At 37.0% G+C, this 15,557-nt stretch overlaps 1 pseudogene; it reads left to right on the forward strand.

The window, feature by feature from the left end:
* Positions 1 to 5,712: 5,712 nt before the first annotated feature.
* LOC132297811 (small nucleolar RNA R71) lies at positions 5,713 to 5,811 on the forward strand (annotated as a pseudogene).
* The last annotated feature ends 9,746 nt before the right edge of the window (positions 5,812 to 15,557 follow it).

Raw genomic sequence — 15,557 nt, forward strand, 5'->3', positions numbered from 1 at the left:
TACACAAGTCATGCTCAAAATTTTGAATTTAAAAACAAACACTGCAAAACACCATTACCCCCAAACTTAAATGGCACAATGTCCTCAATGTGCAAAGAGAACAAAAGGAAAGAGTATACCAGTGCAATTAAGGCAAAGAATGGCTGGGACAAAAGTATCCAAAGTGGGTGGCATAGCCCCCCCAAACTTGGGATTAACTGTGGTCCTGAAATTTTGGCACTTGGATAAACTCATCAGATAACAAAAGGGATAATAACAGTGCACAGTGGACATGCAAGTGTAAATGGGATAGTAACTGAAAATAGAGAGAGGTAAAAGGGGTGATCCTGAAAATTTTAGGCAGTACTCTTTCTCGCTAAAATCACTGGGATGCACCTGATGGAGTCAAACAGATAGCTATAAGAATATGAAAATATGACATCAATACAGAAAGCATATATAAACAAAAAATAAAGTACAGTATGTCCAGTATCAAAGCCGACAGACACGGCTACAAAAATAATATAACAGTATAAAAAATATGCAGAGATCACAGATATATGAGAGGAGTAAGAAGATATGGAAATCATGAAGAAGCGGTAGGACGGGCAGGTCGCGCTCCACGGATGTCTCTGGATAGATCTCTGAATACGGTCATGACATCCATGCGGAGGGAAGCTATATTAGTTCTAATGGAGACAGTCTCTACGCGGATAGATACCACAACATTCTCTAAAGTCCGAAGTCGCTCTCCAAAGTCGGGTATGTGAGCAGGAGCCTCAGGTGCCGTTAGAGCGGGAGAATGATGATCCTAAGCCTGCTCCGCATCTTGAATAGGTGAACCAACTAGAGAGTACTGCCCTGTGACCTCTGTAGGCTGCTCCAAATCGATGTCCATGTGTACGGCAGCCGAATCGACTGGTATATCGTCTGCTGCCGGGTCTGCTGCTGCTGCTACCTACTTTTCTGCCTCTAGATCCTTAACTGCCTCGACAACATTATCCCTTAGACTCTTGATAAGAGCATTGTAGCTCTTATCCTAGTCTTTCTTCTTGAAGGAACAGGCCCCAGACTCAGTTTGCTCCCATGGTTGGAAGGGATAGCATTGGTCTCGTAGAATCTGGTTGATGAGATGGCTAAATGGAAGATACTTAGCCCTTTTGGGCTTGGCCTTGCTGATGTGGTTGTCATACAGCTTCATCATAATGCTCCAGATGAGCATTAGGATAGATAGCCAATGCCTTGTATAGAATGCGTACAGAGCTGTCAGATAGTCGCCGCACCTCTATGTCATATAGCCGACCATGAAAATGTTACGGAACAAGACAGAGTCGAAAAACCACAAGTCATCTGGAAGATAGTTCCGAGTGGCATAGGTCTCGCTACCGGCATAGTGACCTGTGAGTAAAACGGCCATATCTGCATATGATGGCCTGTAGAGAGTGGGATATGTGTCCTGTAGCTCTGGAGGGCAGACGTGTGGACAGTGGCATGATTTGGACATTGTGTCCATAGTGACGCGGATCAGGTAGTGGTTAATGGTGGTCCGCAGCTTCGCCAGGTTACTTGAGGCAGGCTGGAGGATCTGGAAGAACATCCAGACCAACCTCGGGTACACTGGGTATGAAACAGGGGCTATTATCATATGCTGACTGGGTAAGCACAGATCGGGAAAAGAAGTTTGTGTCGAAGACCGACTCATGCACCACTCTAAGGGTAAGTATCTATGTAATGACTGGTCTAACTCCTGGGCTGGCTGAGCTAACGGTGGTGGTGGAGATGGTATGTGCTCAGCCTCAGCATCACCCTGTGAAGAAGATGCCTCGTCTGAAGACTGTAAGCGGTTGTCAGCTGAAGACTGAGGTGGAGTGGGCTCCTGGGCATGAGATGGACCGGCCTCATCGTCCAAACTCTGCCTGCCCCTGTGGTGATAGTGTTCGCAAGCTACAGTCTTAACCCTAGCCATAGCCTACAAAATAAAAGGAAAACTTGCAAAATGGGAGTCAGTGCCAGCATAAAGAATTAAAGCACAGTGCATAGAATCATGTATGTCAAATAGGATAGACAAAACAGATAGGGAACATGAATCTAGTTAAGTGACAAGGAATAAGTGACATGATGTGATACATACTAGACAGTATAAGTATGGAATGCATCCAATGTGGAAAACATAGGCATTGGGCATGTATAAGATGGCATGAAACACAAGAGATGGTGTGTGAGATGTGTGAAACAAATCTGTGAAGTTCGATCGATCACAAAAATATAAGATCGATTCAAGTTCGATCGATAAAAAATGAGTGAGAACGATCTGTTACAGATCGATCGAATAAAAAGTTCGGTCGATCGAACTGTGAAGTAAAACTCGAAAAGTCACAGATCTGTGATGTGGATGGCATGGGGCCTTCACGAACATGGTCGTGGGCCCATCAACATAACAAATCAACCTATTGGGTCACTTGGTTCGGCCTATATTCCAAAAATCAAATCAAAATCATGAAAAATACAAAAAAATATATACATATATATACAAAGAGCTCAAAGCTTCATCAATGGAGTTATTCATCATGAAAATAACTTAGATCTAACATTTAGAGCATGTATGCATCAAATCTAAGCTTGAATCAAAGAGATGAGGTTCGGATCTCGTTAGAATCAAGAGAGAAGTGGAGATACGAAGGGGGTGAGATGCGAATCAAGATCCGAGAGGAGAGAGAGTGATTCGACGCTTGGGATGCTTGCCAGAGATGGAGAAGAGTTGGGATGCAGCAGCGAAGGGGAAACGAGGGTCTGAGATTAATTCTTGTGGAATCAATCGAATGACCCTGAATCGATTTTTAAAAACATTCATTTACCTATTCGATCAATCGAACTGAATCTTCAGATCGATCGAACTGACATCGATCTCTCTTCTTAAGTGACAACATATATTTTTTTGATTTTTGAAAAAGTAAAATAAAATAAAAAGTAAAAATATTTTTAGGAGTTTTTTTTATTTTTATTTTTTTTATTATATATATAAATATATTTTTGGAAAATAAAAATAATAAAAAATATATATATTTTTTGGAATTTTTGAAATTTAAAACAAAGTCAAAATTGAAAAACAAAGAACAAAGATCGATCTCCCCAAGATCGATCACGGAATACCTTTGATCGATCGAAAATGCATAGAATTGAAGAAATGTTCGATCGATGAGACAGAGAGGCTTTTGGATGCAGGTTCAAAATTTTTCTAAGTGTTGGAACTGCAGATCGATCTAAGATGAAGTTGGAACGATTGAAGAAATTTAGATTGATATAGGAACAAGTTCGAACGATGGGACAGAGAGTGATTTATATGCAGGTTTTGTTCAAACCATTGGATAGAGAGTGATTTGGATGCAGGTTTGATGCAGGTGGGTAGTTTGATCGATCGAACTCATTTTGAGATCGATCGAACTTATGGAAAATGCTCAATTTCAACATAAAAGTGTATGCAATCCTAATCACAGTTCCTAGCAATGCATATGAACCCAAAGCCAATATCTAGACTTCGCAAGAAATGAAATTAAAGATAGAAATGAGGGAGGAATAGGGTTTTGACACCCTACGAAATGTTTTGCTAGTCTTTAACGTCTCTAGCAAGACGTTAGGCTCTTTTAGCCCGGATCAAACATCTTGTAGTGCATCCCCTCCTTGATGGGGTGATAAGTGCTTTGAACTCCACCCAACAAATGGTTCTTTAAGGAACTTGTTGGATTAAGCTCAAAAGACATTTTTGGTCCTTGGTTAAGACAATCTTTGGGCTTCCACGCCCTTTCAAAACAAGATTTTGAAACAACTTTCTTTGGTTTCAAGGTTGAAGATGGACTTTTTGAAACTTTGGTCTTACATAAAAACTCAATTCCTTCATTTTTAAGGTCATGACATTTCTCTACAACATTAATCTCTTCATGTTTGTCATATAAGTTGGGGGTTAGATTGAAAATATTCAACTTTACCTTCATGTGGCCAAATGAGATCTTCATTATCCCCGTCCTACAATTAATGTTGTAATTCACGGTTGCCAAGAAAGGACGGCCAAGGATAATGGGAATTTGGCTCTTAGGATTTGGGACCGGTTCCGTGTCAATGACAACAAAATCAACGGGAAAGAAGAATTTATCAATTTTAATCAATATGTCCTTAATGATACCCCTAGGCCTTTTGATTGATCGGTCGGCAAGTTGTAAAACTACCGACGTCGGTTTCAAGTCTCCTAATCCTAATTTGACATATACCGAGTATGGATGAAGATTAACACTTGCTCCTAGGTCAAGAAGAGCCCAATTAATGATATGATCACCAATGATACATGAACTGGTAGGTGAACCGGGGTCCTTAAACTTTGGAAGAGTGTTATGCTACAAAATTGAGCTTACTTGCTCGGTTAAGACCACTTTTCTAGGTGCTTGGCTTTTGTTTTTCCTCTTTTGGGTGCACAAGTCTTTCAAGAATTTGGCATAAGCCAGAATTTACTTGATTGCATCAAAAAGTGGAAGATTAACTTTCACTTACCTAAACACTTCCATGATTTCATTTACTTTGGCCTTTTGCTTGTCATTTGAAATGGATCATTTTAAGGCATCCGGGAATAGAGCTTTTGGCTCAAAAACCTTCACAGAATTTTTCTTTGAAGTCTCTACAACACAAGAAGTTTTCAAATCATTTTACAAATTTCTCTTTTCAAAATCATTTTTCAACACATTCTCATTTATGTGGTCATGCACATGCAATGAAGGAGGAATAGGATATGAAATGGGACGGGTGTCAACTTGTAGTTACACCGGTTCACTCTCTTCATTGGACATACCCACTTGGTTGTCCACAATCTTTCCACTTCTCAAGGTAGTCACCGCATTGACATGCTTTATTGTGTGACCTTCCGATGAGGAATAAGTCTCCATAACACATTATTGCTTTTGTGGGGCATTCAAAGGCATTTCTCCTTTCTCTCTAGCATTTAAAGTGCTAGCCATTTGCCCTACTTGGGTTTCTAGCTTAGCAATGGATTGAGAGTGAGAATGAAGTAATTGTGTGTTTGCCTCTAAAGTGCACAAAGCGGTCAAAACTTTCTCTTCAAAAACATGACTTTTAACATTTCCTTAGGAATATGATTGACTGGGAAAATGAGAATTTGAAAATTGGTTTCCTTGTGATTGGAATGATGATCTAAAACCTTGGGAACCTTGGCTTTTCCAAGAGAAATTCGGGTGATTCCTCCAACTAGGATTATAGTGATTGCCATAAGGATTGTTCCCTTGATTAGCAAAAACAGCATTTGCTTGTTCATGATGCTCACTTTGCACATGTCCATGGGGACAGTTGGAAGTAGAATGTAAAACACTTGAACAAGTCATACAGGTCTCATTAGATGCATGATGAGAATGGTTAGGGAAGGAAGATACTTGATTCGTCGAGTTTTGGTTGATCAAAAATTGATCAAACCTTTGAGATAATAATTTCATTTCGGCAGCAATTTCATTGGAGTGGTCGATTTGATGTAAGCCAACACTCTTCCTACCACTAAAATTTCTACCATTCTTCGAAGATAAAGTACAATGCAAAAAATTTTCACTCATGCTCTCATAAAGACGCCACACGTCATCCTCATGCCTATCAATGTAAGAGCCACCCATGGAAGTATCAACCATGCCCTTGTAATTATCCGATAAGCTCTCAAAGAAATATTGAACTAATTGCCATTTGGGCATGTCATGATGTGGACACTTCTTAAGCAATTCATTAAAGCGTTCCCATGTCTCATGAAATGTTTCCCCATCCCCATGTGAAAATTCCCTAATTGAAGTTCTCATGGCATTGGTCTTAGAAACCAGATAGTACTTCTTCAAGAACTCTTGTTGCATTTCTGCCCAAGAAGTTATTAAAAAAGTCCTAAGATTGTTAAACCAATATTTTGCCTTATCTTTAAGGGTGAATGGAAAAAGTTTAAGCCTTAAGACATCTTCCGGCATGTCCGTGTATTTTACGGTGGAACATACTTCAAGAAACTTATCCAAATGCTTGTAAGGTTCTTCACTTGGAAGTCCATGATAGTTAGGAAGCATATGTATGGTTTGTGGCTTGATTTCATAGTGGTGTGCTCGAAATGGTGTCAATTGAATGCATGTGGGTGCATTATATTCATTAGGCACATAGTGATCTCTTAAAGAAAGGGGAGGATTAGCAATTGGGGGTGCAACATGGGCACCTTGATTGCCTTGAATGATGGGAGGTGGTGGAGCATAGATTGGCCTTGGCATTCCTAATGGGACTTGGCCTTGTTGTTGTGGTTAGTGAATGAATGGCCTTGGCATGCCTAATGGAACTTGCATGTTATCATGATGCACATTGGGATGAAGGATACCCTGTTGGTCTATGTAACCAAGGTCTTCCACATGGTCCTCATTGTGTCCTTCCATTGATCAAATGGATTGACTAAAACTACCTCTTCCCCTAGGGTTTCGAACAATGGATTCAAGATGAAAATTTAAAGGGACAAGAGTGGGTCTCAATGATATACGACCATGTATGCACAATGCAACCCAACAAGCAAAAACAACAAGCACTTCACCTTCACAACAAATCAACAATCAACAACCTTTCTCCATATTCAATGTTCCCATACTCCTATGCTATCAGCAATATGCAAGAAAAGAAAATTTACCTCCACGTGGGCTCACAATTTATCTAAGAATTGAAATACAAGCCTCCACGTGGGCTGACGATTTAACTAGAGATTGAGTAAGAAAAAGCTCACAAAGGTCCTTTAGCACTTCAACTCCAATTTTTTTTTTTTTTTTTTTTTTTTTTTTTTTTTTTTTTTTTTTTTTTTTTTAGCTTTAGCTTAGCAATTTTTTTTTTAGGATTTTAGCCTTTTTCCTTTCCTTTTGTTTGCTTAGCTCCTTTGCTTGGATGCTCCTTTGCTCACCTTCTAGCCCAATGCTCCTAGTCAAACAAAAACAAACACTATAAGTAACAAAAATTGAAAACAAAGTAAAGACATGATCAAAAGAGTACTAATTCCTAATTGATTCCACAAATACGATGTTGCCAATCAATCAATCCCCGGCAACGGCGCCAAAAACTTATTGTTTTTTATCCAGGCCATCACTCCGAAACCCAACACGGTTTGTGCACACCGCCAAAAGATAGCGGTGTAGAGCTATGATGAATGTGGCCAAGTTTTACACTTAGAAATTGCCACTACTACCTTTCACTAAAAATATTGCTAGGGCAAGTAGGGATCGTCCCAAGGGATTGAGGGTCATACTAGGTTGAGGAATTAAAATTAGGGTTAGTAGGTCGAGTGATCAAAATAGTGGTTGGTGGTTGAATTACACTAAGATGCAATTTAAACTAAAGTAAACAATGATGCAATAAAGAGAATAAAAGAGAGAGAGATCTTGGGGTTTAGAGGTCACCACTAAGCATAGCTTTTTTACACCCTTAATAAATGATCAATGAGGGGAAAAACATGTATTGCAATAAAGTGTGTGTGTGTGGTTGTTCCAACAAGTATGGATGAAAAATTAAGCATATATTGTCTAAACAACATGGTGGATAGCACAACATATTAAATTAAGCCATTAATCCTTTCTTTAAACTCACAATCTAAACACATCACAACGTTAGAGATATATGTTACTTGCTTTCATGAGTATGGAACATCAACAACAAGCATGGATTGCTCTCCCATTTAACAACTACACTACAACTAAGCTAATGACATGAAATCAAACTAATTAAACTAAGGGAGAGGTACAATCCATCAAGAAATGAGTATGAACCATCAAATAAACCACAAGAACATGCCATTAAGCACTATGTCTTGACAATCTCTAGATCTATAGCATCAATACACATAGACATGCATCAATAACACAAGAAATAGAGACAAACACATGAACATCTATTCTAGCATACATAGGCATATGGATAGAATAAAATGATCAATTGGAAGCATTAAATCACATAAATCATTGAATAAACAAGATCTATATATATATATAAGTGTCAAGACATGTATCACAATACAAATCCCCTAAAAAAATACATAAATCAAGGTGTAGAAAGCATGCTTAGGGCTAATTCTAGCCCCAAGAGGATGTCTAGCCACTCATGGATGATGTCCTCCAACCCTCAAGGGTAGGCTCTATAGAAAAAATCTGCTCCTTGGTTGATGAAGAGTCTCCAATGGTGTCTCTAGCCTCATCCTCTCCTTTTCTTCCTCACTAAGTATTATCCTTTCTCTAAGTATATCTATATGTGTCAAAGTGGCTTATATTCCTTATATAGGTAGGTCAAAAATCACCCCAAATGAGCTGGGCTCGTACACTAATAATCCTCTAATGATTGGATATGAGACAACTTTTAATGAGCTGGAATTTAGATTTTCTCAGGATTTGGGAAGTTCGATCGATCGAACTTGTGGTGAGATCGATTGAACAAGGCTGAGATCCATCGAATTGAAGCTGGATCGATCCTCAATGGCGGCGCCTTTCTGGATAAAAAAAAATCTGAGATATTTTGAAGATATTTTTCAGAAAAGGACAAAAGTGGATGGTAGGGTGGTACAGCTGGATAAGATTTGGCATGTGGATAAGGACAAGAAAGTTCGATCGATCAGAGAATGATGTTAGATCAATCGAACTTTTGGGATCTCTGAAGATGACATCATGGCCTGGATCTATCTTGAAGTGCTGAGATCGATGAAAGTTGGATCGATCGAAGTTGCTGAAATTCCACTATTTGCTTCCTTTTGCTCCACTTTGCTCTTTTCTTTGATTCATCCCAGAATTGCTTCATTTATGCTCTTATTTGGCTTAGTTAGCTTATTTTGGGGATAAGTACCTTAAAGTGGAAATAACACGAAATCATTTTAAAGCGGGAAAATAAGATAGATAAAGGTTCTAGAATACCTAAACTTAAGGGGTTTAAATGCGCACTTTTCAGTGCTCATCATATACCATATCAAATCAAAAGCTCTTCAAGATAGAAGGATCATAGACTCATAACTCCACTCTAACACCTTACTTGTATCCCAAAGAAATCAATACTTACGACATTCTCGAATCACAATGAGTCTAACCTATCAAACGAATATCTATTAAAACCGATTTTTTCTACAAAACCTGACTAAGCCACTCATAAAATGGTCACTCACCTATGCCATAGATAACTTGTGACACCCCCCAATTTCGAAACACGGGGTGATCAAGTCTACACACAAAATAAGGAGATATCAAAACAATTAAAGTATTTAAACAAGCAAAGATGACGGTAGACGTTCCTATACGCCAAAAATAATTTAGTGAATGTGTGGTTCAAGAAAAGCCTTTTATGTCAAATTTAAATTTATAGAAACCACTACCAATATTACTACTAACGTAACAAGAGTGAGTAGGGATCGTCACAAGGGATTATACATGTTGGAATTTAACTTCGACTCTAGTGGATCACAAGATTGCAAAGAGAGGGTTTGGATTGATTAAACTAAGGTGCAACGAAATTAAAATGCAAGTAAAATAAACTAGTGAGAGATAGGGATTTAAGAGATATGAAGAGAGGTATTAGGGAGTTGGAATTACCACTAAACTCATGTATTTAACCATTTGTTTTCCATTAATGGGGAATACATTGTTGTGAACAAAATGCGACTACCAATTGCAATATTAAGCATGGACCATCAAATTCATGTATAAATTATCTACCTAACCGACAAATAAACTAAGTATAGAATAACCCATCAAATCTAAGCATGACCTATCAAACTAGTCACAATTGTAGCACACATCAATCTAGAGAATCATGGAATTTGCAAAATAAGCTATGGAATATCAAACCAAGTATAGATTGTCTACCTACCTACAAGCATGAATTAAATTGTAGAACAACCCATCAAGCATAAGAATAATCTATCAAATTAATCTACAAACCCATTCAATGAAAACCCATGCTTAGCCATCACTAAATCCTTAATTAATCACATATAGACATGCAACCAACATAGAGAATCTAGTGTAGAGATTCCCAAATAATCGCACATAAGACAACATGTAATCAAATAGTGTGATACCCTTTGATTCTAGAGCCACGGGTGATCAAGTCCGGGCACAGATCCGAAGGATACCAGACAATGAATATATAAACAAGCAGGAATAAAACTGAATTAAAAATAAAATAATGATATGCTGAAAAGAATTCTAATTGTAAAACCTCCAAATATAAAAGTTTTAATATAAATTAACTTTCAAATCCGTACAACTCGGGAATCCAACTAGTGGACCCCTAATAATCTCAACTGATAAAACTTTACAGAATAAAATCCAAAACTAAAACCAGAAAGAAAAATCCTATTTAGTCGAAAGAATGAGTGACTGTATCTGCATCACCACGATCAAACCCTAAGCCTGGTACTCATGAACACCTGAAAAATAAAGGTGGGTCAGGCCCACATGCAAGTTCCATCCTACTACAATCCGTACATAAACCCAATACGCAGATACATCCTAGATAGCTCAACAATAGCTACAATAGTCCATAGATATATAAATACACACTATAGGATGCTCACTAGCCTATAACATAGTTCAGCCTGGGTAGAAGGTGACATATAAAACACGTTTTTCAGCGGCCAAGTACCTAGACCTACCAGGGAACATCAGCTATATCTAGCTACTCAACCTTTGCAATATACGCACCCTAACCGTGATCAGGAGACTCAAGCTCGTATCACGGTACCATAAATATATATATAAATTCTTTCCTAATGCAGAAAAATAAAATAAACATCTGTTATGTCGTTCAACTGTTTTAGTTGACAGGACATGCATCCATGTAGGATTTAACTATTTTAGTTAATCTATTCCGTATGTATAAAAGGGGTAGGACTTAGCTTTTTGATCTAATCCATCCCTGATATGTCACCGTCCCATACCGGTACATATAATGCATATGATCCACACATGATGCACACTCAAAATGAACATCAAGTATATCCAGAACCAACATAATAGAAATCAGATATAGATAAGCTCCTATCATGTATCCAGTATATGATTATATTCATAGATCCTCCTTTTAAATTGTTAAAATAAGAATAAACAATTTAAACCATCCATTTCCATGTAATTGACAGAACAGAAATTAAGACAGTTCAGCAATTATCCTTCATAACATAATATAATGAATATCAGAATTTTAAACTGCACATTATACTAGAATTCCAAAACAACACATCCATACTAGTTCGTTTAAAATGTTAAAATGATGACTAGCATTTAAATCCTCCCATATCTTTTACGGCATGCAAATTTATAATTAAATCTCATGGCATCTATGTAATTCCCCATTATAAATTCTGTGTCGGATATAATGACACTCCAAAGTTTAAGTACATCATATGAAACTTTAAAAAGTATTTTATATGAGTTCCATTTAATTTGCTAACACAAAACTAGCAACTAATCTTCCACTACTCCCGACAATATGTAGCTTATTAGATAAGGGTACATGACGTCATAACCAACATTCCTGGAACTGAACTATGCTAAATATATCATTGATATAAATTCTAACAATAACTACAATGTCAGTCCAAATTAAGTTGTCAAAACAACTTAGCAAAACAAGCATTCCTCCTTCCTTGACAGTAGGCCTATTATAAGCTTATGTTTTAAGACATGCATTTAGGTTTAGCACCTTAGCATAAACCAACTATTTAAAGGCTTTAACAAGTTAATTTTAATCATTTAAAACCCCCCATCACTTTCCAGTAATTACCTTTAAGCCCCTGAACTTCAGAAAAATTGCAGAAAACACCTGAAGGGGTTTTTTTTCCATGGGAGCCGGCTCCCCTTTATTGGAGCCAGCTCCTAGGCTTCTAGAGCCGGTTCCCCCTCATGGAGAGCCGGCTCTCTCTTCATGGGAGCCGGCTCTCCCCCCTTAGAGCCCCTCTGCCTCGTCTCTACTTCGTCCGATGATTTTTCTGCGTTTCCGGCGAAGTCCGACGTTCCTGTCCCAAGTATTTTAACATTCCTAGGGTTCAATTTAAATTCTTAAAGCCCTAGAAATGTCTCACCATCCAGCATGCATTAATTGACAAAAATCTAAAACAAAAACAAAACCGTATCCCAAAACGCCAATCACAGTTAACTGAACATATGAACAATCTAAAGTCTGATCACATGTGTCAAAATTCCATTATAAAGGTTAATTAACTTCCTAACCATCCTAACAACACCTCACATTCCATTATGAATTAATTTACAATGGTTTCATACATAATCTAACAATTTATGCAAGGAAAGCCATCTTCAGTTATTATACGTTAACCAAATTTCAGACTAAACTAATATGCATAAAATTTGTTTTAAAAGTTTTAATTAAATTCCTGGAGTATATTTAGAATACACAGAACACAAGTTTACAGGAAGGAGAGAATGAAACTTGCCTTTAGATTTCGTTTTGAAACCTTACAGCCGCATCGTCTCTAAGTTTCAGAATTCTCTTATACTGCTCCCACCTCTGACCATTGTTCCATTCCTCTGTTCTTCCTCCTTAGCTTCTTAGATTAATACTACGTGAATAATGTTTTATTTTAACCCTTGCAGACTACACAAGAATATACACATTGAAGTGTAAACAACCCTCTCTATGTATCTCTGTTTTTCCTCTTAAATTACCCCTACGTGAATAGGGTTTTCTCCCAATAACCCTTGCAACATATATCGTTATATATATATAGACTCCTCTGAAACCCTAATCCCAAATCCAGTAGTCCTAACCCTAAGTCTAGCCCAACCACAAGTCGGCTACCTAATTACTTAATCATAACACCCTAAACCTAATTATCACCCAACATGGTAATAAACAAGTGACCACAACAGTTACGTTCATTATACATATATCTGGAATAAAATTAACTAACTAATTAATTAATTACCCTTAAACATAATTAAGGAAAATAAATAAATAATTATGACTAAAAACCACACAGAACACACATAAAATTTCAAGTCAAATGAAAAATAAAATAAAACACACTTAAACAATATTAATTTAAACACATAATTAATCAATCAATTAATTTAAACAAATACAATAAACACAACTAGTCAAATAAGTACATAAGTCACTTAGATAATCAAAATTAAATTCCCATTTTATCCTTTTGAAAACTAGGGGTATTACAAATAGAAAATCAATAGAACGAATTAATCCATATGAATCATGTAAGAAATAATTCCTAATTTAATCACACATAGACGTGTAAATAAACTAGAGAATTAATAGGAATAATTAAACCATAGAAATCATAGAAATATACTAAGATTCATTAAATTCACAAGGTTAGAACACTAATCACAACAATATATATAAATCCCCAAAAATAGAAATACAAGGGTTTAGATTACACAAGACTTAGGGCACATCCAAGCCCTAAGTATAGATCTAGCCAATCATGGAGGAGGTAGATGTGGTCATGAAACCCTCAAGAGGAAGCTCCAAACATGGCTCCATCTTCTTCTTCCTCTTCTTCTTCTTCTTCTTTGAAGCTCTAGAGAGAGAGAGTGTGTGGATCTAGAGATGGGTTCTTGAGATGAGCCTCCACTTCCCTCTTTTCTTCTAACCCTAATCTCTAACTTTTCTAGAGAGAGAATATAAAATTACAATGTAAAAGTAAAATGATAAAAAGCTCCTTTACAAAGTGGGTTATTTCCCTTTATATAGATGGTCCTTTTTTTAGCCATTATGTGATAAATATAACCCCAAAAATATCTAATCCCGTACTATGTGGTAGGTGGAGTTTTGGGTGTGCGGGAATAAGACAGCTCACTGTTAGTACATTTTCGATCGATCTGAGAAAAGTTCGATCAATCCAACTTCGATCGATCTCAAAAAAGTTGGATCGATCCAACTTCGATTGATCTCAAAAAAGTTGGATCTATCTAACTTGGCAGTTTTGCAGCATTAGCCTCCTTTTGCTCCAAATCAGCTTTCTTTTGCTCCAAATCCTTACGAAGACTTAGTTTGACTCCAAAAAGGACTTAAGACACCATTTTTAGCTCGTTTTAACTTTATTGACCTAAAAAGGGAAATAACACGAAATTAATCTAAAACAGGAAAATAAGATATATAAAGGTCCTAGAATACTCGAGCTTAAAAGGTTTAAAAGTGCACTTTTCAGCACTCATCTCACCCCTAAACTTAAATATTACTAGTTCCTAGCAATGAACTACAAAGTAAAGGAATGAAATGAATAACTATACAACTATGAATCTAGAAAGTAAAAAATGGATAATGCCACTTTCGTAGGGAACACGATTGCATTTAGCATATGCAACAAACCTTTTAAACCCCTAGGTTACCCCTAGTGGACGAGTGAAGTCTCGTGAGGGTTTTCAGAAATGATACCCACAAACATTAAGCTCATTCTCACAAAATAGGCACCAATATTGCAAACAAGCATTGGGAGAAAACTATCTCAAGTATGCAATTTTTCAACCATTTCCAAGCAATCTCCCAAAATTTCAACATCAAGCAAGGAAGTATGGTCCTCCACACATCAAGAAAATGATCATGCAAATCAAAACAACTTTAGAATCCTTTTTGAGTGGACCGGCATCAAATATGTTGCTATCTAAGCCAACTAAAGAAATGATCACATCCTTACCCTCAAACTAGCACACAAATCTAGTCCCGATCATCAAAACAAAGAGTGAACCTTTTATTAAAGCTTTATTGTTCTAGGTGCACTTATTCTTTTCACTCAAATTTTTTTTTTTTCTTTAATTTATTATTACTCATCCTAAGGATCAAAGATGGAAGCATGGTACAATGTGTTGATCTATTAAGCTTTCTAGCGATATATGAGATCGAGCGTTAGGTTAATGACTCCCAAACCAGACGGCTTTAGGGCATTAGGCGTTAAAACACCCCCAAGGACTTACAAGCTCAAATCAACTAGGCTACAAATCAAAACAACCTCCATCTAATCATTTCCCACTTCTCACCTTTTGGGAGAAGTCCTCACTTTTTTTTTCTTTTTTTTTTCAAGTATCATTCAATTATTAACCTAGAGTTTGGGTCCTCCACCTTTCGGCACGAGAAATTCAGTACTTGATGAGGCTAAAATTCCGGCTACTCAATGAAAAGGGATTGTTATTAACTTTTATCAAGATGAAAGCTTTTAATGCACTACTAGTCTAATTGGGATATAACCAATTCAATAATCAACAAAGCATGTACCCCACAAATGAATGCTAGTGTGCACCTGTGCTTGTGTAGAATCTTAAAGTGAATCTCAAAACAATCATAGAATCAGGATGATGTGGACCACAAGTGCAAACAAGATATCAATCTTTCGAAAAATTTACTCCTAAATGGCATCCACAAGGCGTACAAGGAGTATTGGACTCTCAAGTCAAATAATTTTTAAATTTTAAGCAATATAATCCTCAAAAGATCAAAATCATAGCTAACATGGATCTCAAATCTCAATCATGTATTTAAAGCTTAACTTAAATAGAATGCAACAAAGCCACCTTACCCCT

This window comes from Cornus florida, unplaced genomic scaffold (genome assembly GCF_030987335.1).
Source record: "Cornus florida cultivar Cherokee Brave unplaced genomic scaffold, ASM3098733v1 CherokeeBrave_3.0.0_Hap2_Chr02, whole genome shotgun sequence".
NCBI lineage: Eukaryota > Viridiplantae > Streptophyta > Magnoliopsida > Cornales > Cornaceae > Cornus > Cornus florida.